The sequence below is a fragment of the Mustela erminea genome, chromosome 9, assembly GCF_009829155.1.
Source record: "Mustela erminea isolate mMusErm1 chromosome 9, mMusErm1.Pri, whole genome shotgun sequence".
Classification (NCBI taxonomy): Eukaryota; Metazoa; Chordata; class Mammalia; order Carnivora; family Mustelidae; genus Mustela; species Mustela erminea.
The window spans coordinates 51,663,865-51,684,567 of record NC_045622.1 but is presented as its reverse complement, the minus strand read 5'-3'; the positions used below and the strand labels follow the sequence as shown (position 1 = coordinate 51,684,567).

The window sequence follows — 20,703 nt, the reverse complement described above, 5'->3', positions numbered from 1 at the left end:
CCCTACCTAGCTCATTTTCTCTTTCTCTCTCTCTTTCTTAAAAAAAAAAAAAAAAGAAAAGAACAAAAACTTTTTCTTTCGCTCCCTCCTTTCCCTATTTACCACTGCTATCAGGACCTTGTGCATATCATTTCATACCTAGATTTTAGGCCAATGACCTACCTACTCCTCTCCTATTCTCCCTCCTTCTAACCAACCTATTCTTGCTTTCATCAGGCTTACAAATCCTCAGTGGTTCTGCAGTGTGTCCTCTACTCTGTTCTAACCTACTTGACCTCTTCAGGGTTCTTTCCCTTTCTTCTCCATTAAAAGCCCTCAAAAACAGAAAAACATACTGACAATAAATCTAACTGATCTTGTTTCCCCCATGTGCCTTAGTCATCCTTACCCTGAGTGTCTGCTTATGCTGTAAGTCCCCCTGAGATATAACTCTTCACCAATCTTTTGTACTTAATCATTCACATTTTTTAATGTTGTTCAACTTTCTATGAACCCATCTCTTCCCTAGCCCCTTCTTGATATGGACTGTGATATTTCTTTTGTCCCTCCTAAAGGATTTGGCTACCACTAAACATAATAAGCACTCAAATCTTTATAAAACAAAATTGCACCAAGCATCATGAATCCTTAACAAATTTCTTTCTGTGAAAGCGAGTCCCTTATGTCCCATAGCTCCTCCCAGTATAGAAATTAAATCTGACTAGCAATTAAAAGACAACATATTTTCTTGCAGTTACTGTGTGGAACAAAGCAAGATAATGATGCTTGGATCAAAAGGGCTTGGTCATCCTTTACCTCAGGCTGTGGTGCTTAAGAATAAACTATTATAAAGCATATTAATATAAATCTCATCATTTTGGTGTTATTCAAACATTACCAAAAAACAACATCATTTTTTGGGATCAAAGTATCTCCTTAAGTCAACAATGCCATGGAATGCTTCCTTCAAGGATGGCATCCATAAAATAAGTGTCTGACTTTCAAAAAAAACCTATCCCTCAAAACATTAAATGGCACTGGCCCTAGAGAGAATAAGCTCCAAAGGGTCTACTGTTTTCTTTTCATTTATGAGTACTTTACTAAATTCTAAGGTATGAACAGTAACAACAACATTAACAGTTCACATTAATAAAAAAGGAAAAAAGGAAAATCCACTTTATACTTGAATTTGTGCTTATTTTTTAAAAAGATTTTATTTTATTTATTTGACAGAGAGAGAGGAGGAAGCAGGCCCCCTGCTGAGCAGAGAGCCCTATGTGGGTGGGGCTTGATCCCAAAACCTTGGGACCATGACCTGAGCCTTAACCCACTGAGCCACCCAGGCGCCCCTATGCTAATTAATTTTTAAAAGATTTTTATTTGTTTGAGTGAGGGTGAGAGTGACTAGGTGGAAGGGGTGGAGGGAGACAGAGAGAATCTCAAGCAGACTCCTCACTGAGTGTGGAGACTGATGCAGGGCTCCATCTCAAGACCCTGAGATCATGACCTGAGCCTAAACCAAGAGTCAGATGCTCAACAGACTGAAGTACCCAGGTGTCCTTATTTAATTAGCAACAACATGGATAGAGGTAGAGAGTATTATGCTAAGGGAAATAAGTCAAAGACAAATACCACATGATTTCACTCAAATGTGGAATTTAAGAAACCAAACAAACAAGCAAAGAAAAAAAAAAAAGAAAGAGAAACCAAAAAATGGATTCTTCACTATAAAGAACAAGCTGATGGTTACTAGAAGGGATGTGGGGGAAATAGGGGTTAGGGATTAAAGAATACACTTACAATGAAAAAAAATAAAATGATAAAAAAAATTAGCAATGGAAGCAACCATTTGTTGGGAAAAAAAAAAATCTTCTCCATATTAAAAGTTTAAAAGTCTCTAGCAGATGTGAACTAGCCAACCTAACTAACTAGGAAAATATAAGCCAGGAATAGAGATGATAAAAAAAACAATAAGAAAATGTGCCCTGGTACTGATATGCATAAACTACTTTCTAAATACATCCAGAATCCAACCATATTTTGGAATCTACCATTTCAACTCTGATCTAAACCCCTATCATCTGTCCATCTGGATTATTGCATTAGATTCTTAACTGGTTTGTCTTCTTCTGTACTTACCCACCTACCATTTATTGCCCATAGAGCAGCCAGAATGATTTCATTAAAATATAAGTAATTTATGTTACTCCTTTGCATAGAACTCTGTAATGACTTTTCTCACTCAGAGTTAAAATTCTTACAATGGCCTCCAAAGCCTTTTATCTGAGGTTTCTAGTGGGAATGCTACTGATTATCATAAGATTAGGGAGAGTTATTGGAGTTTAGTGGGTAATACCAGAGTTTCAAATATCCCATGAAACATTCATGAGAATTATGTTAATTTTGTTCTTTAAATATACTCTGAATTTTCCAGAAGGCACCCTCCATGCTAATTAATACATTCCTCCAAGGGAAGCCTGCTTGGTGTAGAACTTGGTTTGCTGTAGAACTCTATCAAGAATTATTCCCTATAAGTGTGCATGGGTGGCTCAGTCAGTTAAGCATCTGACTCTTAGCTTAAGTCATAGTCTCGGGGTGATGGAATTGAGCCCCAAGTCAGACTCTGCACTGGGTGTAGAGCCTGCTTAAGATTCTCTCTCTCCCTCTCCTTCTGTCCCTCCTGCTCCATCTGTGTCACTACTTTGTCTCTCTCTAAAAAAAAAAAAAAAAAAGAGAGAGAGAATTATTTACTAAATTGCCAAATCTCATCATCATTAGCAACATTTTTCATGGCATTTAAGTCACTAATATAACACACTTCCTTAAGTCCTAATTTATAGCTCTCAAAGTTAGCAACTCTATTTAGTGGTTACTTGTATTCTAGACTTGTGATACCACAGCATTCATACAATGAAATATGCAAATTGCATTACTTTCATCTCATGTCTTCTTTATAAGGCAATTGGGAACACTGTATTATTTTCTTTTTAAAATTAAGATCTATTATCTAGGGGCGCCTGGGTGGCTCAGTGGGTTAAGCCGCTGCCTTCGGCTTAGGTCATGATCTCAAGGTCCTAGGATCGAGTCCCGCATCGGGCTCTCTGCTCAGCAGGGAGCCTGCTTCCTCCTCTCTCTCTGCCTGCCTCTCTGCCTACTTGTGATCTCTCTCTGTCAAATAAATAAATAAAATCTTAAAAAAAAAAAAGATCTATTATCTATATTGCACTGCAGGAGAGAAAAGGGATTACTACAACCTATGTTTGTTATAAAGAAGAGTGTTATACCTTATAAAGTACATCATCAGAGCCCTATATAATCTGCAAATACTCCCAACCTGCTATATCAGTCTGATCTCAATTCCTGCTATTTTCTCCCCATTCACTGCATCTATACTAGCCTTCACAGTTATTTCTTGAAAACTTAAGGCAGCTTCAGGCACAGGGCCTTTGTACTCGCTGTTCCTTCTAACTGGAGGATATTATCTCCCCAGACATTAACATTATGCACTCCCTCACATCCATGTTTTTTGTTTGAGTACCTTCCCAGTCTTTTTCTGATGACACAATTTAAACTTGAATTCCGCCCCCCAAACCACTTCCTAACCTCTTATCCCCAACTTTAGTTTTTTTTTTTTAAGATTTTATTCATTCATTTATTATTTATAAGAGAGAGAGAGAGTGCACAAGCAGGGGGAGCAGCAGCACCTGCAGATGAAGCAGGCTCCCCACTGAGCAAGGAGCTCGATGTGGGACCCGGTCCTGGGACCCTGCAATCACGACCCTAGCTGAAGGCAGATGCTCAACCTACTGAGCCACCCAGGTGTCCCTCTCTTAACTTTAATTTATTCCATTGTACAAATCACCATCTATTCCGTTCTGCTGAGTAACAGCACTCTAAACCTTAATAGCTTAAAATAAGTATCTATTGCTATCTTTCATGATTCTGTGGGTTGCCTAGGTTTATCTGGGTGGTTCTTGCTTGGGGTGTCACCTGTGGTTATAACCAAATGGCTGCTGGCACTGAAGTCACACGAAGGCTCAGCTAGGCTAGATATCCAAGATGACTTCTTCAACTACAAGGCTGGTAACTTAGCTTGGATGACTCCAACAGCTGGGCACTGACCAGGAATCTTATCATACCACTTAGCTTTCCTACATGACTAGTATGGGCTAGCTCAAAGCATAATGGTCTCGTGGTAGTCAGTCTTCTTACACAGATGCTGGCTTGCCCCAGGGCAAACATCCCAAAAGACCAAAGGCAGAAACTAAGGTTTTGACCTAGTCAGGGAAGCTTCATTTCTGTCTTGCTCTACTGGTTACACAGAAACAGCCCAAGGAAGTGTGGGAAGGGACACCAGAAAGGTTTTAATATTGGGAAGCAGAGTACACTAGGGAGCTATCTTTAGACAGTTACTACAATACCTAATATACTATATATTTTACTTCCTGTGCTTCCCATTCTACGAGTATATATACATTCTAAAGGAAAAAAACTGTGTACTTTTTCACCATTATATTCCCAGCACAGGTTATGTACTCAATATTAGTTGAGAAAAAGAATTAATTATTGTATTGAGTAAGTGATATGCCTCACCCTATATTCACCCTATAGGCGTGTTTCTCATAGGGGCTTCTCTCCCTTCTCCAAACTCCTACCAATTTAACTTTCTGGAAATGGACCTGAGACGAGTCTGGTTTCTTTTGTAAGCAGAAAGTCAAAGATGAAGTTGGGGGCAAAAATAAAAGACAGAAATATCAAAAAGGGTCACAAACTGCCTACTTTACCCTGTGGACATCTCTGATCACTCTAGCACCTAATTTCTCCTTGTCAGAGAACTCTCCTAGCAGGCTTATAAAACAAAATGTGAAGCACATTTGACATTTAATAATTCTGTACAAATTATTCTGTGTAATTATCCTAGAAAATCCACTTCAACATTTAGTTATTCTGCCTACAATTTCATATGTCAGCTTTATCTCCTGGATAAAAAAAGATTTTAGGACCAGCTCATTTTATTTCTTAAGATTTTATTTTTAAGTAGTCTCTACACCCAGTGTGGGGCTTGATCCCAAGATCAAGCAAGAGTTGCATGCTCCACTGACTGAGCCAGCCAGGTGCTCCCCAGATTTTTTTAATTAAAAAAGTTTTTTTTAGTAATTCTCAACATATGACACAATATACATCTGGGCATACTAGTGCATAACAGAAAAAACAAAAATGAATTAACTAGTGAAGTCTCCTAGTTGGTAGAGGCAAAAGAGCAATGGAAAGAAAAGGATGTTGGTCATAATCACCTAGCTTTTTAAGCCCATGTCTACATTTAATGTCATATATTTAAGAGTTTCTCCAGAGGCAGTAGCTTTCAATATTGATGGCACCTGGTAAGCTTTAACTATTCCCCATGCAAGGCTATATCTCAGACCAATTAATTTGAATTTCAGGGGGCAGAACCTAGGCATTCATATTTTTTAATGTTTCTAGGTGAATTAAATATGTGGTCAAGATTGAGAATCACTGCCTTATATACTCCCTTCTCTTTACTCCATCAGTCTCTTCTAAATAAGTAGCATAAAAAGATGATATGGAAAAAGCATTAAATATTTTTCAAAAGAAGGTTAAAAAAAAGAACAAAAGCACAAAAAGTTTTAAAAAATCCAAATGCAGAAGCGATCACAATAACCATTAGTGGACTACATTAAACAGGAAAAGGGCAAAGACTAAATGATTAAATGTTTTTTAAAAACCTAACCTGTATGTTGTTTCCCAGACACATTTTAAACATTAGACCAAAAAAAAATTAAATTAAATTAAAAAAATAGAGGTAAACAGTAAACAGATGAATGACAGTAAAAAGCATGCCAAACAAATACTGATAAAAAACAAGTTGTATGGTTAAATTATTATCAAACAAAATACACAATAAGGCAAAAACCAGAGTTAGAAAGAAGGCCCACTACATAACTAAAGACTGACTGTGTCAACAAATAGGTCTAAATTTGTGTATACCCAATAACATGGCCTGAAGAACACATAGAGCTTAAACTGTAAAAGGAAAAAAAAAAAAAAAAAAAGGAAAACCAGAGGATCTTAAATTACCAGCAAATGGCAGAGAAAGTATACTAAATATCAATAAGCATATTACATATCTACACATGCAATTTAATAACCTGTTCTAATACACATATATTGAACGCTGTACCCAGTAATTGAAATATGCACTTTCCAAAGAGAAACAGAACATTTATAAAACTACAAAAAATATAAAGTGTCTAGGGATAAATATAAAAAGATATTCATGATTTAAAAAAAATTTTTTTTTACAATTTATTTATTTGACAAAGAGAGAGAGCACAAGGAGGGAGAGCAGCAGGTAGAGGGAGAAGGAGAGGGAGAAATAGGCTCCAGGGAGCCTAATGCAGGGCTCAATCCCAAGACCCTGGGATCATGACCTGAGCTGAAGCGAGACACTTAATGACGAGCCACCCAGGCACCCCAAGATATTCATGATCTTTATAAAGAAAATGATTAAACTCTATTGGAAAGGCCCGAAAAACTCCTAAATATAGAGAGTGATATACCATGTCCAGGGATAGAAATTCAAAACCATAAAAATACCAGTTTTTCCAAACTGATCTACAGAATCACTGTTATTCCAATTAAAGACAAATAGTTTTTTTTTTCAAGCTTGTCAAGATGATTGATTTGTTTATATGGAAAAGAAAAGAATCACAAATAGCCAGGAAAACTCCTAAAAAAGGGTAGGAAATGTTTTACTACACAGTAATTTCTCAGAGCTACAGCAATTGAGAGAGTGGGGTACTGGTATAGCGAGAAACCGCTGAATTAAAACATACAGAAACACACACACACACATACACACACACACACACACACACACATATGGAAACCTGATTTATGACAAAGCTGGCAACAGTGATCACAGGAAGACTAATGAACTATTCAATAAATAGCACTGAAATAGTTATCCATTAAAAAAGAATTGGACTCTTATATTACATTCAGAACTCAATTCCAGGTAGATTAAAGACATACATGTGTAATACACAAACTATAAAATTTTTAGGAGATAAGAGATTTCTTAAAGACGATTCAAAAGCACAAACTATAGGGGCACCTGGGTGGCTCAGTGGGTTAAAGCCTCTGCCTTCGGCTCAGGTCATGATCCCAGGGTCCTGGGATCGAGCTCCGCATCGGGCTCTCTGCTCAGTGGGGAGCCTGCTTCCTCCCCTCTCTCTCTGCTTGCCTCTCTGCCTACTTGTGATCTGTCTGTCAAAATAAAATAAATAAAAATCTTTAAAAGCACAAACCATAAAGGAAAGGACTGGAACTTGACGCATTAAAATTATGAACTGTTTATCAAAAGACAGTATAAAGAAAAAGGTAAGCAACAAACTGAGGAAAATATCTGCAATAGTACCCTCAAAAAAGGGTAAACATCCAGAATGTAAAAACACTTATACGAAAAGACAACACAATAGAAAATACTATAGAAGAGGAAATGAGTGGCCAATAACCATAAGAAAAGATTCCCAATCTCAATATTAGAGAAAAGCAAACTGAAATCACATCAAGATCCCATTTTATGTCCATGAAATTCTTAAAATTTTAGAAATCTAAAAATAGCAAGTGTTGGCAAAGACATGGAACAGCACACCCTACTGGTAGGAGTTTAAATTCATTATTCTCTACAGGCAAAAGTCTGGATTTATGTAGTTATGAAGTTAAAAACATGCACTTGCACTATTTCATATATGCTCTTGAAGGCATACTGGAATCACCCAGAGAGCCTTAAAAAATATTAATGCTTGAATCCTATCTCTCAGCAATTTAGATGGAACTGGAACATAACACTGACTAATCAAACACCAAAAAAACCCAAACCCAAACCCAAACCCAAAACCCAACTCATCACAGAGGAGTGCAATTCCACTGTATTAAGCTGAAAACCATGCAGAAAGAAACAATATTTTGCCTACAGGCAAACACTTGTGGTAAAACTAAATTTTTTTAAAGCACAGAAAATAAATAAGTGGCACAATAGTAAAAGGGAGGGTGATAGAATGGGGAAAGCACAAAGTGGGGAATCAAAAGTACTAATAGTGTTTTATTTCTTAAGTTTAGTAGTGAGTACAGGTGTGTGCTTTATACTATAGTATTTGTAGTATTTGTAGCTTGTAGTATTTGGTATCTATGTGATAATTAATAAGATGAATTAAGCATTACTAATAGGTTACATATACAAAAAAGAGCAGTACTTGTCAACAGTAGGCATCACTACATGTTATTGCTGTCCTTCTCCCAAAAAAATAAAGGCTGTCTTTGAAGAGTGGCTGAAAAGAAAAGGCAAGGATGCTTTACTTTACAGTGGTACTCATCCTTAACAGCAGTCTGCTACCTCATAAAGAATTTTTAACCTCAAAACTTTACAATTTTGGTATCTTTTCTCAAAAGCCAACTTCAGGAGGCAAAGTGGTGTGTATAAACAGCATTTACTTTACAGCCAAACAGATCTCACTAAAACTACAACTCTGTCCCTTACTGTGTAGCTTTGGTAAGTTTGTTCTTTTTTTTAAGATTTTATTTATTTATTTGACAGAGAGAGAGATATCACAAGTAGGCAGAGAGAGAGGGGAAAGCAGACTTCCCGCTGAGCAGAGAGCCCGATGCAGGGCTTGATCCCAGGACCCTGAGATCATGACCCGATGCAAAGGCAGAGGCTTAACCTACTGAGCGACCCAGGTGAGCCCTGTTTGTTATTTGTTATTTTTTTTTTAATTATGTTAGTCACCATACAGTACATCATTAGTTTTTGAGGTAGTGTTCCATGATTCATTGCTTGTGTATAACACCCAGTGCTCCTCCTTAACACACATCACTGGGCTCACCCCTCTCCCCAACATCCCTCCCCTCTGAAATCCTCTGTTTCCCATAGTCCATAGTTTCTCATGGCTCATCGCCCCCTCCAAATCCCCTTCATTTTTCCCTTCCTTCTCCTAATGTTCACCATGCTATTCCTTATGTCCCACATAGAAGTGAAGACATATGATAATTGTCTTTCTCTGCTTGACTTATTTCACTTAGCATGATCCCTTCCAGTTCCATCACGTCAATGCAAATGGAGGGTATATATCCTTTCTGATAGCTCAGTAATATTCCATTGTATATATGGACCACATCTTCTTCATCCATTCGTCTGTTGAAGGACACCTCAGCTCCTTCCACAGTTTGGCTATTGTGCTATGAACACTGGGGTCCATGTGCCCCTTCTTTTCACTACATCTGTATCTTTGGGGTAAATACCCAGTAGTGCACCTGCTAGGTCATGGAGTAGCTCTGTTTTTAACTTTTTGAGGAACCTCCACACTGTTTACCAAATTGGCTATACCAACTTGCATTACCACCAAAGGTGTAAGAGGGTTCCCCTTTCTCACATCCTCTCCAACATTTGTTGTTTCCTGCCTAGTCAATTTTTGCCATTCTAACTGGTGTAAGGTGTTATCTCAATGTGGTTTTGATCTGAATTTCCCTGATGGCTAATGATGTTGAACATTTTTTCATGTGTCTATCAGTCATTTGTATGTCTTCTTTGGAGAAGTGTCTGTTCATGTCTTTTGCCCATTTTTCAGCTTGATTATTTGTTTTTTGGGTGCTGAGTTTGAAAAGTTCTTTACAGATTGTGGATACTGGCCCTTTATCTGTAGTGTCATTTGCAAGTATTTTCTCCCATTCTGTGGGGTTGCCTCTTTGTTTTGTTGACTGTTTCCTTCGCTGTGCAGAAGCTTTTTATCTTGAAGTCCCAAAAGTTCATTTTTGCTTTTGTTTTCCTTGCCTTTGGAGAAGTGTCTTGAAAGAAGATGCTGTGGCCAATGTTGAAGAGGTTACTGCCTATGTTTTCCTCTAGGATTCTGATGGATTCCTGCTTCACATTGAGGTCCTTCATCCATTTAGAGTTTATCTTTGTGTATGGTGTAAGAGAATGGTTGCGTTCACCCTTCTGTATACAGCTGTCTAATTTTCCCAGCACCATTTATTGAAGAGACTGTCTTTTTTCCATTGGATATTTTTTCCTGCTTTGTTGAAGATTAGCTGATCTTAGAGTTGGGGGTTTATACCTGGGCTCTCTATTATGTTCCACTGATTATCTATCACAACCAGGTGGGGTTTACTCCTGGGATGCAAGGGTGGTTCAATATTTGCAAATCAATTAATGTGACAGAACACATTAATAAGAGAAGAGACAAGAACCATATGGTCCTCTCAACTGATGCAGAAAAAGCATTTGGTAAAATATAGCATCCTTTCCTGACTGAAACTCTTCAGAGTGTAGGGATAGAAGGGACATTCCTCAGTTTCATAATAACCATCTATGAAAAGCCCACAATGAATATCATTCTCAATGGAGAAAAGCTGAGAGCCTTTCTCTTGCGATCAGGAACACAACAAGGAGCCCATTCTCACCATTATTGTTCAGCATAGTACTAGAGGCCCTAGCAACAGTAATCAGACAACAAAAAGAAATGAAAGGTATTCAAATTGGCAAAGAGAAAGTCAAACTCTCTTTGCAGATGACATGATAATTTATATGAAAAACCCATAAGACTCCACCCTCAAATTACTAGAATTCATAAAGCAATTCAGTAATGTGGCAGGATACAAAATCAATGCATAGAAATCAGTTGCTTTTCTATACACTAACAATGTAACTGTAGAAAGAGAAATTAGGGAATTTATTCCATTTACAACAGGACCAAAAACTCTAAGACAGCTTGGAATAAACCTAACCAACGAGGTAAAGGATCTATACTCTAGAAACTACAAAACACTCATGAAAGAAATTGAAGAAGACAGGAAAAGATGGAAAAACATTCCATGTACATGGATCAGAAGAATAAACGTTGTTAAAACATCTGTGCTGCCCAGAACAATCTGTACTTTCGACACCACCCCTATCAAAATACTAATGGCATTTTTCAAAGTGCTGGAACAAACAATCCTAAAATTTGTATGGCACCAGAGAAGACCCCAAACTGCCAAGGAAATGTTGAAAAAGAAAAACAAAGCTGGGGGCATCATGTTGCCTGATTTCAAGCTATATTACAAAGCTGTAATCACCAAGACAGCATGGTACTGGCACAAAAACAGACACAGAGATCAATGGAACAGAATAGGGAGCCCAGATATGTTTGTTTGGTTTTTAAACTGAGCCCGGTTTCCTCATGTAAAAATAAAAGATCATTTATTCAACAAATATTTATGGAGCACCTACCATGTGCCAGAGAATGTGTCAGGTATTATTCAACAATATATAAGAAACATATGGCTCCTGCTCTTCCAAAGGCAAACTAATTCCTACTTAAAAGGGTTGCTGAAAAGATTATATAATATACCTTGACACAGTGCCTGAAGTATACTTGGTATTCAATAAATGTTTCTTCTTTTTCTTTTTCTGCTTGGATTACTTAAAGCTAATAAAATGGGATTACTCCTTTCAGAAATCCTGTCTAGAGGTCTAACATTACAAAAAACACCAATGAAAAAACATATACGGCAATAAAGTACTATACAAATATTATTTGACTTAACATACTATACAAACATTAGATGTTATTAGTCTGATCTATCATCAGATTAAAATGCTGGCACCTGAATCAAAGTAAAACTATTTGAAAATTATGAACCCAAGCATAACTGTCTTCAGATTTCATAGTGTTTTTATATTCTTAATGATTTGACTTAAAATCTATCCTTGTAATATCTAAAATAATATGACTAGCTTTTAAAGTCACATTATTTTGGTGGCATTTATTATTGTAAGATTTTGTTTTTCCCATTTAAAAATATCTTGCAAATTCATGTTGCTGAGAGGCCAAACAGAAATAACTTTGTAAGTCAAATAGCAGTAGCACAGAACTTTTCACAAGAAAGGAGGATTAACAAATATTTACAGGATGAAGCAAATAGCACAATTTTAGTAATTTTAGCAAATAGCACAGTTGTGTGGCTGATGGGATTAAATCATTTTAAGAATGCACTCCACTTGGTGGATGCTGTAGGATGGAATAAAATAGCTCAGTCTTCGAAATAAGACCTAGGAGCAACAGGCTGTATTGGTTCACAGTCTGAGGGATTTTTTTTTTTTTTTCAAAGCACAGTGCTGATTCACAAAATTCTCACTTCACAGAGGAAGCAACAAAAACATGGTATCAAGTCAGTTATCTTCTCAATGCCCTTGAAAACAGATTTGCTTTTCTTAATCTAGTGTGGCATTTTCTTTCTTTCTCCTCTTTAATTAGTTTAATTAAAAAAATAATATAACTGGTTAAAATTGGAGAAGAAAAGTTAAAACATTTGGTAACACATTCTGAAAGATGATTCATTAGAAACAGCACCCACACATATTGCTGACAGAAATAAAAGTTGGTACAAACTCTCTAGAGAAAAAGACAATAGTGACTGCCTATATGCAAGGAGAACCAGGCTAGCTGGGAGTAAGGGGTGGGAGGGAAACAACTTTTTACTTTACACCCTTTGTAACTTTTGAACAGTGTAACTTTTATATATAATTTTTGCTTTAAGCAATACAAGGAGATGATTAAAAATTCAAAGCATAAAGAACAGTAGGCCCCGTGCACAAACACTAGTATGAGTCTCATCTATTTTCCTAGATATGCCCAGGGCCTTTTTTACATGCAAAAACTGAACCTCCTTAACAGAAATAAACATCCTCAACAGAAAAGGACGGATCTTTTAAGGATGAAAGTTCTGCAAAGCCAAAACGGTCCACAGAAAATATTAATCAACAAGTATCCAAGTGTCCCACCACTGTCAGGTCACAGTTCCCCGTAAGAAGCTTGCAATCTAGATAAGGAAATAAAACAGATGTTAAAAAAAAAAAAAAAAAAAGAAAAGAAAACTGCCCAAAGAGGCTATAGCAACTGAACACAAGGGTGACAGGACTTGGAAGAAGGAAAAGCTTAAAGTCAGTTAAAGAAGCTACTTTTTTAGGGGCGCCTGGGTGGCTTGTGGGTTAAGCCGCTGCCTTCAGCTCAGGTCACGATCTCGGGGTCATGGGTCCTGGGATTGAGTCCCGCATTGGGCTCTCTGCTCAGCAGGGAGCCTGCTTCCTCCTCTCTCTCTCTCTCTGCCTACTTGTAATCTCTGTCTACTTGTAATCTCTGTCTATCAAATAAAATAAATAAAATCTTTAAAAAAAATCTTTAAAAAAATCTTAAAAAAAAAAGCTACTTTTTAAAAAAAAGATTTTATTTATTTGACAGAGAGAGACACAGTGAGATAGGAAACACAAGGAGGGGAGTGGGGGAGGTAGAGGCAGGCTTCCCACTGAACAGGGGCCATGTGGGGCTCGATCCCAGGACGCTGAGGGCAGACGCTTAACAAACTGAGCCACCTTGGAACCCCAAAAGAAGCTATTTTGATAAGAGGTTTGACCTGGGTTAGCCCTCATAACATCTAAAAAGTTTAAAAGAAACAGGTAAGAATATTAAAAAGTGCAAACATCAAGCAGAAATGATGTGTGCTGTAAATAACTCAGCCATAAAAACTTACAAGCACCCAAATTCCTGAGGTCCAGTAACTTCTTGTTACCATTTCTAGAATGCACAACAATTTGTAAAAGAGAAAGTTTTAGTGCTTACATCATATGCACATTGTTTTATTTTTCTTTCTTTTTTTTTTATTAAGATTTTTTTTTTTTTTAATTTATTTGTCAGAGAGAGAGCGAGCGAGAGTGAGCACAGGCAGATAGAGTGGAAGGCAGAGTCAGAGGGAGAAGCAGGCTCCCCGCGGAGCAAGGGCGGAGCAAGGAGCCCGATGGGGGACTCGATCCCAGGACGCTGGGATCATGACCTGAGCCGAAGGCAGCTGCTTAACCAACTGAGCCACCCAGGCGTCCCTGTTTTATTTTTCAATAGCAGTTTTAAGTTTTCATGTGTCATCTCACTTAATCCCTACAACCTGTAAGCACTGTTGTCAATAATATTTTACAAGTAAGGAAATTGAGAATTGTTGTGGTAATAAGTAGTCCAAGGTGACCAGCCTTTTTCTTTTTTTTTTTTTAAACTCTCACCTCTGGCATGACAGAGAGGGAGTTCTGCAGATCCACTCCTCAGTGAAATTGAGGAAAGTTACAAAATAAAAAATAAAAACACACCCTTGCCTCCCACCCTATCCATTCAAAGTCCCTGAAAATGGTCCTAAGGACATACAACAAATGAAGAAACATCTATTCAAGAAAATCTACTAAAACTTGGTAAGGACAAGTGGTGTTTGAATGACAACCCACTCCCTCTCCCTTCCCCATCAAAGCTCAGCATGACAGAAACTCCACCTCAGACTGCTAAAATAGCCAAAGACAGAGGGCCCTTTTTTTTTTTTCCAAACATTCCATTAGCCACCATATAGTATATCATTAGTTTTTGATGTAGTGTGCAGTGATTCATTAATTGTGTGTAATACCCAGTGCTCATCACAGCACATGCCCTCCTTAATACCCATCACAGGGCTACCCCATACTCCTACCCCTCTCCCCTATGAAACCCTCAGGTGTTTCCTGGAGTCCAGAGTCTCTCACGGTTCATCGCCCTCTCTGATTTCTTCCCATTCAATTTTCCCTCCCCTCTCCTATGGTCTTTCAGGCTATTCCTGATGTTCCACATGAGTGAAACCATATGATTATTGTCTTTCTCTGATTTACTTATTTCACTTAGCATAATCCCCTCCAGTTCCATCCATGCTGATGCGAATGGTGGGTATTCATCCTTTCTGATGGCTGAGTAATATTCCATGGAGCCCAGTGCCCCCAATAGGGGGCAGGGCAACTCCGCCCAGAGGGCTCTTTTGAACCCCAGCTCTGAGTCAGAGGACTACCTGAGCAGGAGGGGCAGCATGCCAGCATTTCTCACCTTGTCCATAGCTACCTGCTGAAGCATAGTTCTGGGTGAGTGCGGCCACCAGGCAGGGGCTCCCTTCTTTTGCCCAGTTGCTGCCGGTCAGAAGGAGGCTCTACCTTGGGCAAGGCACTAAGAATACTAGTCCCTGATTTCTTGTCCAGGCTCATGGGCTGGGCGAGGCAAGCCTAGGAAAAACCTAGGCTGCAGCCATCCACTCCACCGAGTTTGGTTTCTATTTCAGATTGTCACTTGAAGAGAAGTGTCCATTGTCCCTGCCTCCAACACTAGAGCCTTATTCAGAGATTTTGCCTGGGGATAGAAGCAGGCCACACTTCCTCAAATCTCTTTTTTAAAGGAACTGACTTCATTTACAATAGAGTGTGGAAAAGTTCAAACATAAAGGGTGCTTTAAAAAAATGTTGAAAGGCAAATGGGAGGCTTTGGACTTTGGTGATAAAAGACAAACTGTAGACCGGCTAATCTGCTGGAAGAAACTGAGAGACAGTAGGGAGGAGCCCTTTTGGGCTCATGGTAAATTTCAAACAATGACTTTGGGAAGTATACCTTAAAAGGAGCCTGAATTTGACTGGATCCATCTGTGAATATTGTTGAAACAATAGAGCCATCAGCCTGGAATTAGTGGAGTTTCAGAGCTGGGTGTGGTCTGGAAAAGAGACAGCCAAAGAGATTCCGGCCAGAATTAATGCCACCTCTAGGTGACTGTGGGTTTACTCAAGACTGTGCCAGCCAGGGTCATAATCGGAGGCTTCACATTGCTAGGGGGATGCAGGGGATAGACTGGTTTCTAAAATAGAAAAGGAACTCCTTTAACTCCACAACAAAAAGACAAGACAATTAAAACACTGACAGGAGACTTAAACATTTTTCCAAGGACATACAAATGACCAACAGGCACACAAAAAGGTGCTCAACATCCTTTGTCATTAAGGAAGTGCAAACCAAGCCGACTATGAGATACTGCATCCATTAGAATGGCTATAACCAGAGACTGAAAATAACTAGCAGTGACAAGGATGCAGTCAAAGTGGAACCCTCAGGGTGCTTGGGTGGCTCAGTCAGTTAAGGATCTGACTCCTGATTTCCGCTCAGGTCAGGATCTCAGGGTGGTGGCACTGAGCCCCACATCCGGCTCTGACCAGTGCGGAGTCTGCAGAGAGTCTCTTATTCTCTTCTTCTCCCAATACCCCTAGCTTGCTGGCATGTGCTCGCTCTCTCAAATAAATAAATAAAATCTAAAAAAAAAAAAAAAAAAAAAAAAAAAGGCAGAACCTTCATACATTGATTGCTGGTGGGAATATAATACGGTGCAGCCACTGTGGAGAAAAATTTGTCAGTTTCTCAATAAGTTAAACATAGAATAACCATATGAGCTAGCAATTCCACTTAAAGGTATATACTCAAAAGAACTGAAAACAAGTGTTCAAACAAAAGCTTGTACAGAAATGTTCACAGCAGCATTACCATAATACCAAAAAGTAGAAACAACTTAATGTTTATCAATGAATGGTTCAACAAAATATGGTATACCCACACAACATAGTATTATTTAGTAATAAAAAGAAAGGAAATTCTGATACATGCTACAACAGAAGCCAGGCACTAACGGCCAATATCATGTATGATTCCATTTATATGAAATATCCAGAACAAGAAATCCATAGAGCCAAAAAGTAGATTAGAAGTTACTAGGGGCAAGGAGTAATGGGAATGGATAATTTTTGCTATAGAGTTTCTTTTGTAGAGATAAAAAAGTTTTAAGAAATAGAGAGTGGTAATGGTCGTAAGACACTGTAAATATAATTAATAGTACTGAATTGTACATTTAAAAATAGCTAAAGTGGGAAATTTTTTTACATATATAACCACAAACACACATGCAAACAAACCAATCTAATGCCAAACTTCAACATACAGAATGAGACGCAGCATGAGAATCTTAGTATGAGACTCTTCACAGTTTGAGATTCAGAAATAAAATTACAGGGCGCCTGGGTGGCTCAGTGGGTTAAAGCCTCTGCCTTCGACTCGGGTCATGATCTCAGGGTCCTGGGATCGAGTCCCGCATCGGGCTCTCTGCTCAGTGGGGAGCCTGCTTCCTCCTCTCTCTCTCTCTGCCTGCCTCTCTGCCTACTTGTGATCTCTCTCTGTCAAATAAATAAATAAAAATCTTTAAAAAAAAAAAAAAGAAATAAAATTACACATCTTCTTGGGTTCCATTTAATAGGCTTACACTTTCGGTTCACTCTCAGCTTTAAAATGAATTTAAATGTATAAATTCTAAGGCTTGAATAATGTTCCTATTCTATGAAGTATTACTGTTAGATTTTCTCAGCTTAATTTAATTTCATAATGTGAGACATTTATCTGTCACACTTTGGCATAAGAGAACTGTAATTTGAAAAGCTCATATGTATAAGTTGTAATGTTCAAAAGCAAAAAGCAAACTCATAATGAGATACAATCTCATACCCTCTAGGTATGGCTATAATAAAAAAAAAAAAAAGAAGAGCAATAATAAGGGTTGGCAATGATGTGGGGAAACTGGAACCCTCATGCATTGCTGGTGGGAATATAAAATGATGCAACCACTTTGGAAAGTGGTTTGGCAGCTTTTCAAAATATTAAACACAGAGTTACCATATGACTCAGCAATTCCACCCAAGAGACATGAAATCATATGCTCATTGAAATGTTTTCACAAATGTTCATAGTAGTATTATTCATAATAGCCAGAAGGTAGAAACAATCTAAATATCCATCAACTGCCAAATGGATAAACAAAATGTTGCACATCTACACAAAAGTATACCAGCTGAATATAAAAGGAAATATAAAGGACTGATAAATGCTACAACATGAACCTCAAAAACATTGGGCTAAGAAAAAAAAAAAGCCAAACACAAAAGACCATATGTTGTATGATTCCATTTATATGAAATGCTCCCCAAAAGGCAAATCTATAGAAAGTAGTTTAGTGGTATCTAGAACTGAGGGGAGGTGGGTGGGAGGGGTGGGGAATGGCAAGGGACTGCTAATGGGTACCAGGTTTCACTTTGGGGAGATGAAAAGGCTCTAAAATTAGACTGTAGTGATTGATGGCTGCAGATTCTTGTGAATATACTAAAAACCATGGAACTGTACTTTAAGTGGGTAAATATATCTCAATAAATTTTTTTTTTTTTAAACCTGTTCCATGTTTTGGTTCCTACAGCCGTCCAACTTTATTTCTTATCATTCACCAATACGAACCTTCTAATTTATCCATCCAGAGTCCATTGAAAACCCCACACTCATTTCAATTTCTTGACTCTGCTCACGTAGTTCTCCTACTGGGAATATCCTCCTTAGATTACGCCCCAGCCACAAATTCATTTGGAAGACTTTCCTGCCCAAGTCAATCCTCACTGACCTAATTTTCCTCTAGATTCCATACCACTTGCAACTGTTAATACTGTAACCTCAAATATATATGTAAAGCAATTTCATCTTATGTTCCATCAACAGCTAATTTTTGCCATAATCTCTAATTCTTGCCTTTAATCTCTTTTATCTTCTAAGAGACAAGCTAGCATCTTGAACACAGATGATACAAATGTCTGCTAAACAACATATGCATGCCTTAATGCAATTTCATACATATGTGTTCAGTAGTACCCAAGCCTTAACAAATATCCCAAGTTTAAAGCAGGAAACAGAAATGAAGAAACGGGAAACTAAAATGATGGAAAATGCTATCCATCTGTGTATTAGAGAAGTGTATTAGAGAAGTTTATGTTCTTATTGTGCATTTCAAGATGGACTTTTACTGCTGCCCTCAAACCTGGGTGTACTAGGCGTCCTAGTATTTTTTCTTTTTGAGTAGGCTCCACACTGGGGGCTCAATCTCTCAACCTTGAGATCATGACCCGAGCAGAAATGAAGAGTCAGACACTTAACCAACTGAGCCACTCATACCCCCCAAGAGAAGGAAGAATTTAAATATGAAACTCCACTTTTCCTAACAGCGGGGTACCAAGATTCAAACCCCAATACCTTTAAATGCAGTCAGGACAAAATTTACACAATGAAGAATGGAAGTACTGTACAGAGTGTGTGTGGTGGGAGTAAGAACGTCCTGCTTTCAAAGGATAGAGGGTTGGCAGGGGTAGAAGACAAGTCTTCTAAACCAAACTTCTGAAAACAACAAAGCAGGTCATAGCAAAAAGCCACAAATTGCTGAAATCTGACCTAGAGCCTGACTGCAGAAGCCTAGGACCAACAAATTCAAAAGCATTTCTTTCTGATACTGTGAATAGGCAAGTCTAATTCCAGCAATATGAAATTCCTCAACCTGGCCCTGAGAGGGTACAAATATTGAACACTTCTCATTTGTTTAGCTTCAGAAATAAGTATTTTTCCTTTCCTCTATATTTATACTTACCTGATAACTTGCCTTTTGTTGTTTAAAGGCCAAATACACATACTGTAATCTTTCAGACTTGCTTATGGGATTTCCCTGGTAGCAAAGTAGTTTTCTCCAAATGTATCATTATTTTGGTCTGTTAAAGATTTTTTCTACTTGCTTAATTTGCTTTATATTTTCTTATTTGTAAAACCCCTTTAAATTATACCCTTCTTTTCCTGTCATTTCCTTTTTAATAGTCAGTGGTTTAGATTAAGGGATTATGAAATGTATTTAAGGTGGGTAATTTCTCACTTCAACATTCAGGAGACTATTAAGGTGCAAAGAGAAAATAAATAACATAAATGCCTAGAAGAGAATGTTTTTCACAATTTATGTATTGTTATTTTATCATTGGCTGGCTTTTTTGAACTCACATTTACAGATGCTAACACTCCCAGTTTAACAAATGTTCAACAAAGCATTTTTATTCTGCTTTTTTGTAGAAGGCTATCAAGATTTTTTCAAACTATGTATGAATACAGGCAGCATTTGATTATCATTTTGAATAATGACTTCCAAACATTGGGACAACTTCTCCTAGTGAACACTTGCTCAATAATAAGAAGAGCAGGCATCATTATCAAGAGTCCAAACGTACTGCACACCAGAGCAGAGCAGTTATACACAGGTCTTGTAATTTGATGGAATCACCCAGATGTATAAATAAGAACCTTGACTTCTGAGAGATAAAGAAATCACTGAATAAATGGAAAGAAATACAAAAAGCACCATTTATCAACACGCACTTCTCTTTGCCCATTATTATATTACTGGTCAATGATGTTAAACAGGTTGTAAAATTGGTAAATGAAAGGCTTTCAACTGCCTGTAAGTAAGAAAAACTGGTAACTTTTAAGTAATGTGCAGTAAGAGAAAGCTAGCAATGCCTGGCATATACCAGGAACTCAAAAAAATTATTGCTGTACAAAGAATTAAAATCAGAGCCTTCATGAGGTATATGGAATATAAATAATTTCTTATAAAATAAATGTGTTCTTTATAGACATTGGAAAAGAAAATATGCACCTGTATGTCTTCTTGTTTTATTTTTTAAAATATGACTTACATCCAAAACTATCAACTGCGGGTTGAATGTGCATGAAAGAGATCTGAAAAGTTTTATTAATCTCTTCAAGTTTCTCTAGTTCACCAATTCATAGTTACCTAAGGAAAGCAAATGGAGTACTAATTTAAAAATTCATTCCTTTCAGTCACAATGTCAGTAATATAGCCAGTAGGACAGGAAATCAGGGAAGCCTGAATTTTCTATATCTGTTCTTTAAGGATTACTATTGACAAATCTCCAAGATCTAGTTATGGTTTATCCAC

General features: G+C 37.7%; 1 protein-coding gene across 3 annotated transcripts in view; it reads right to left on the bottom strand.

Annotated features, from left to right (window-relative positions):
* Positions 1–20,703, bottom strand: part of NARS2 (asparaginyl-tRNA synthetase 2, mitochondrial) — a 126,933-nt gene that overhangs the window by 92,440 nt on the left and 13,790 nt on the right. The gene's annotated exons all lie outside the window — the stretch shown is intronic.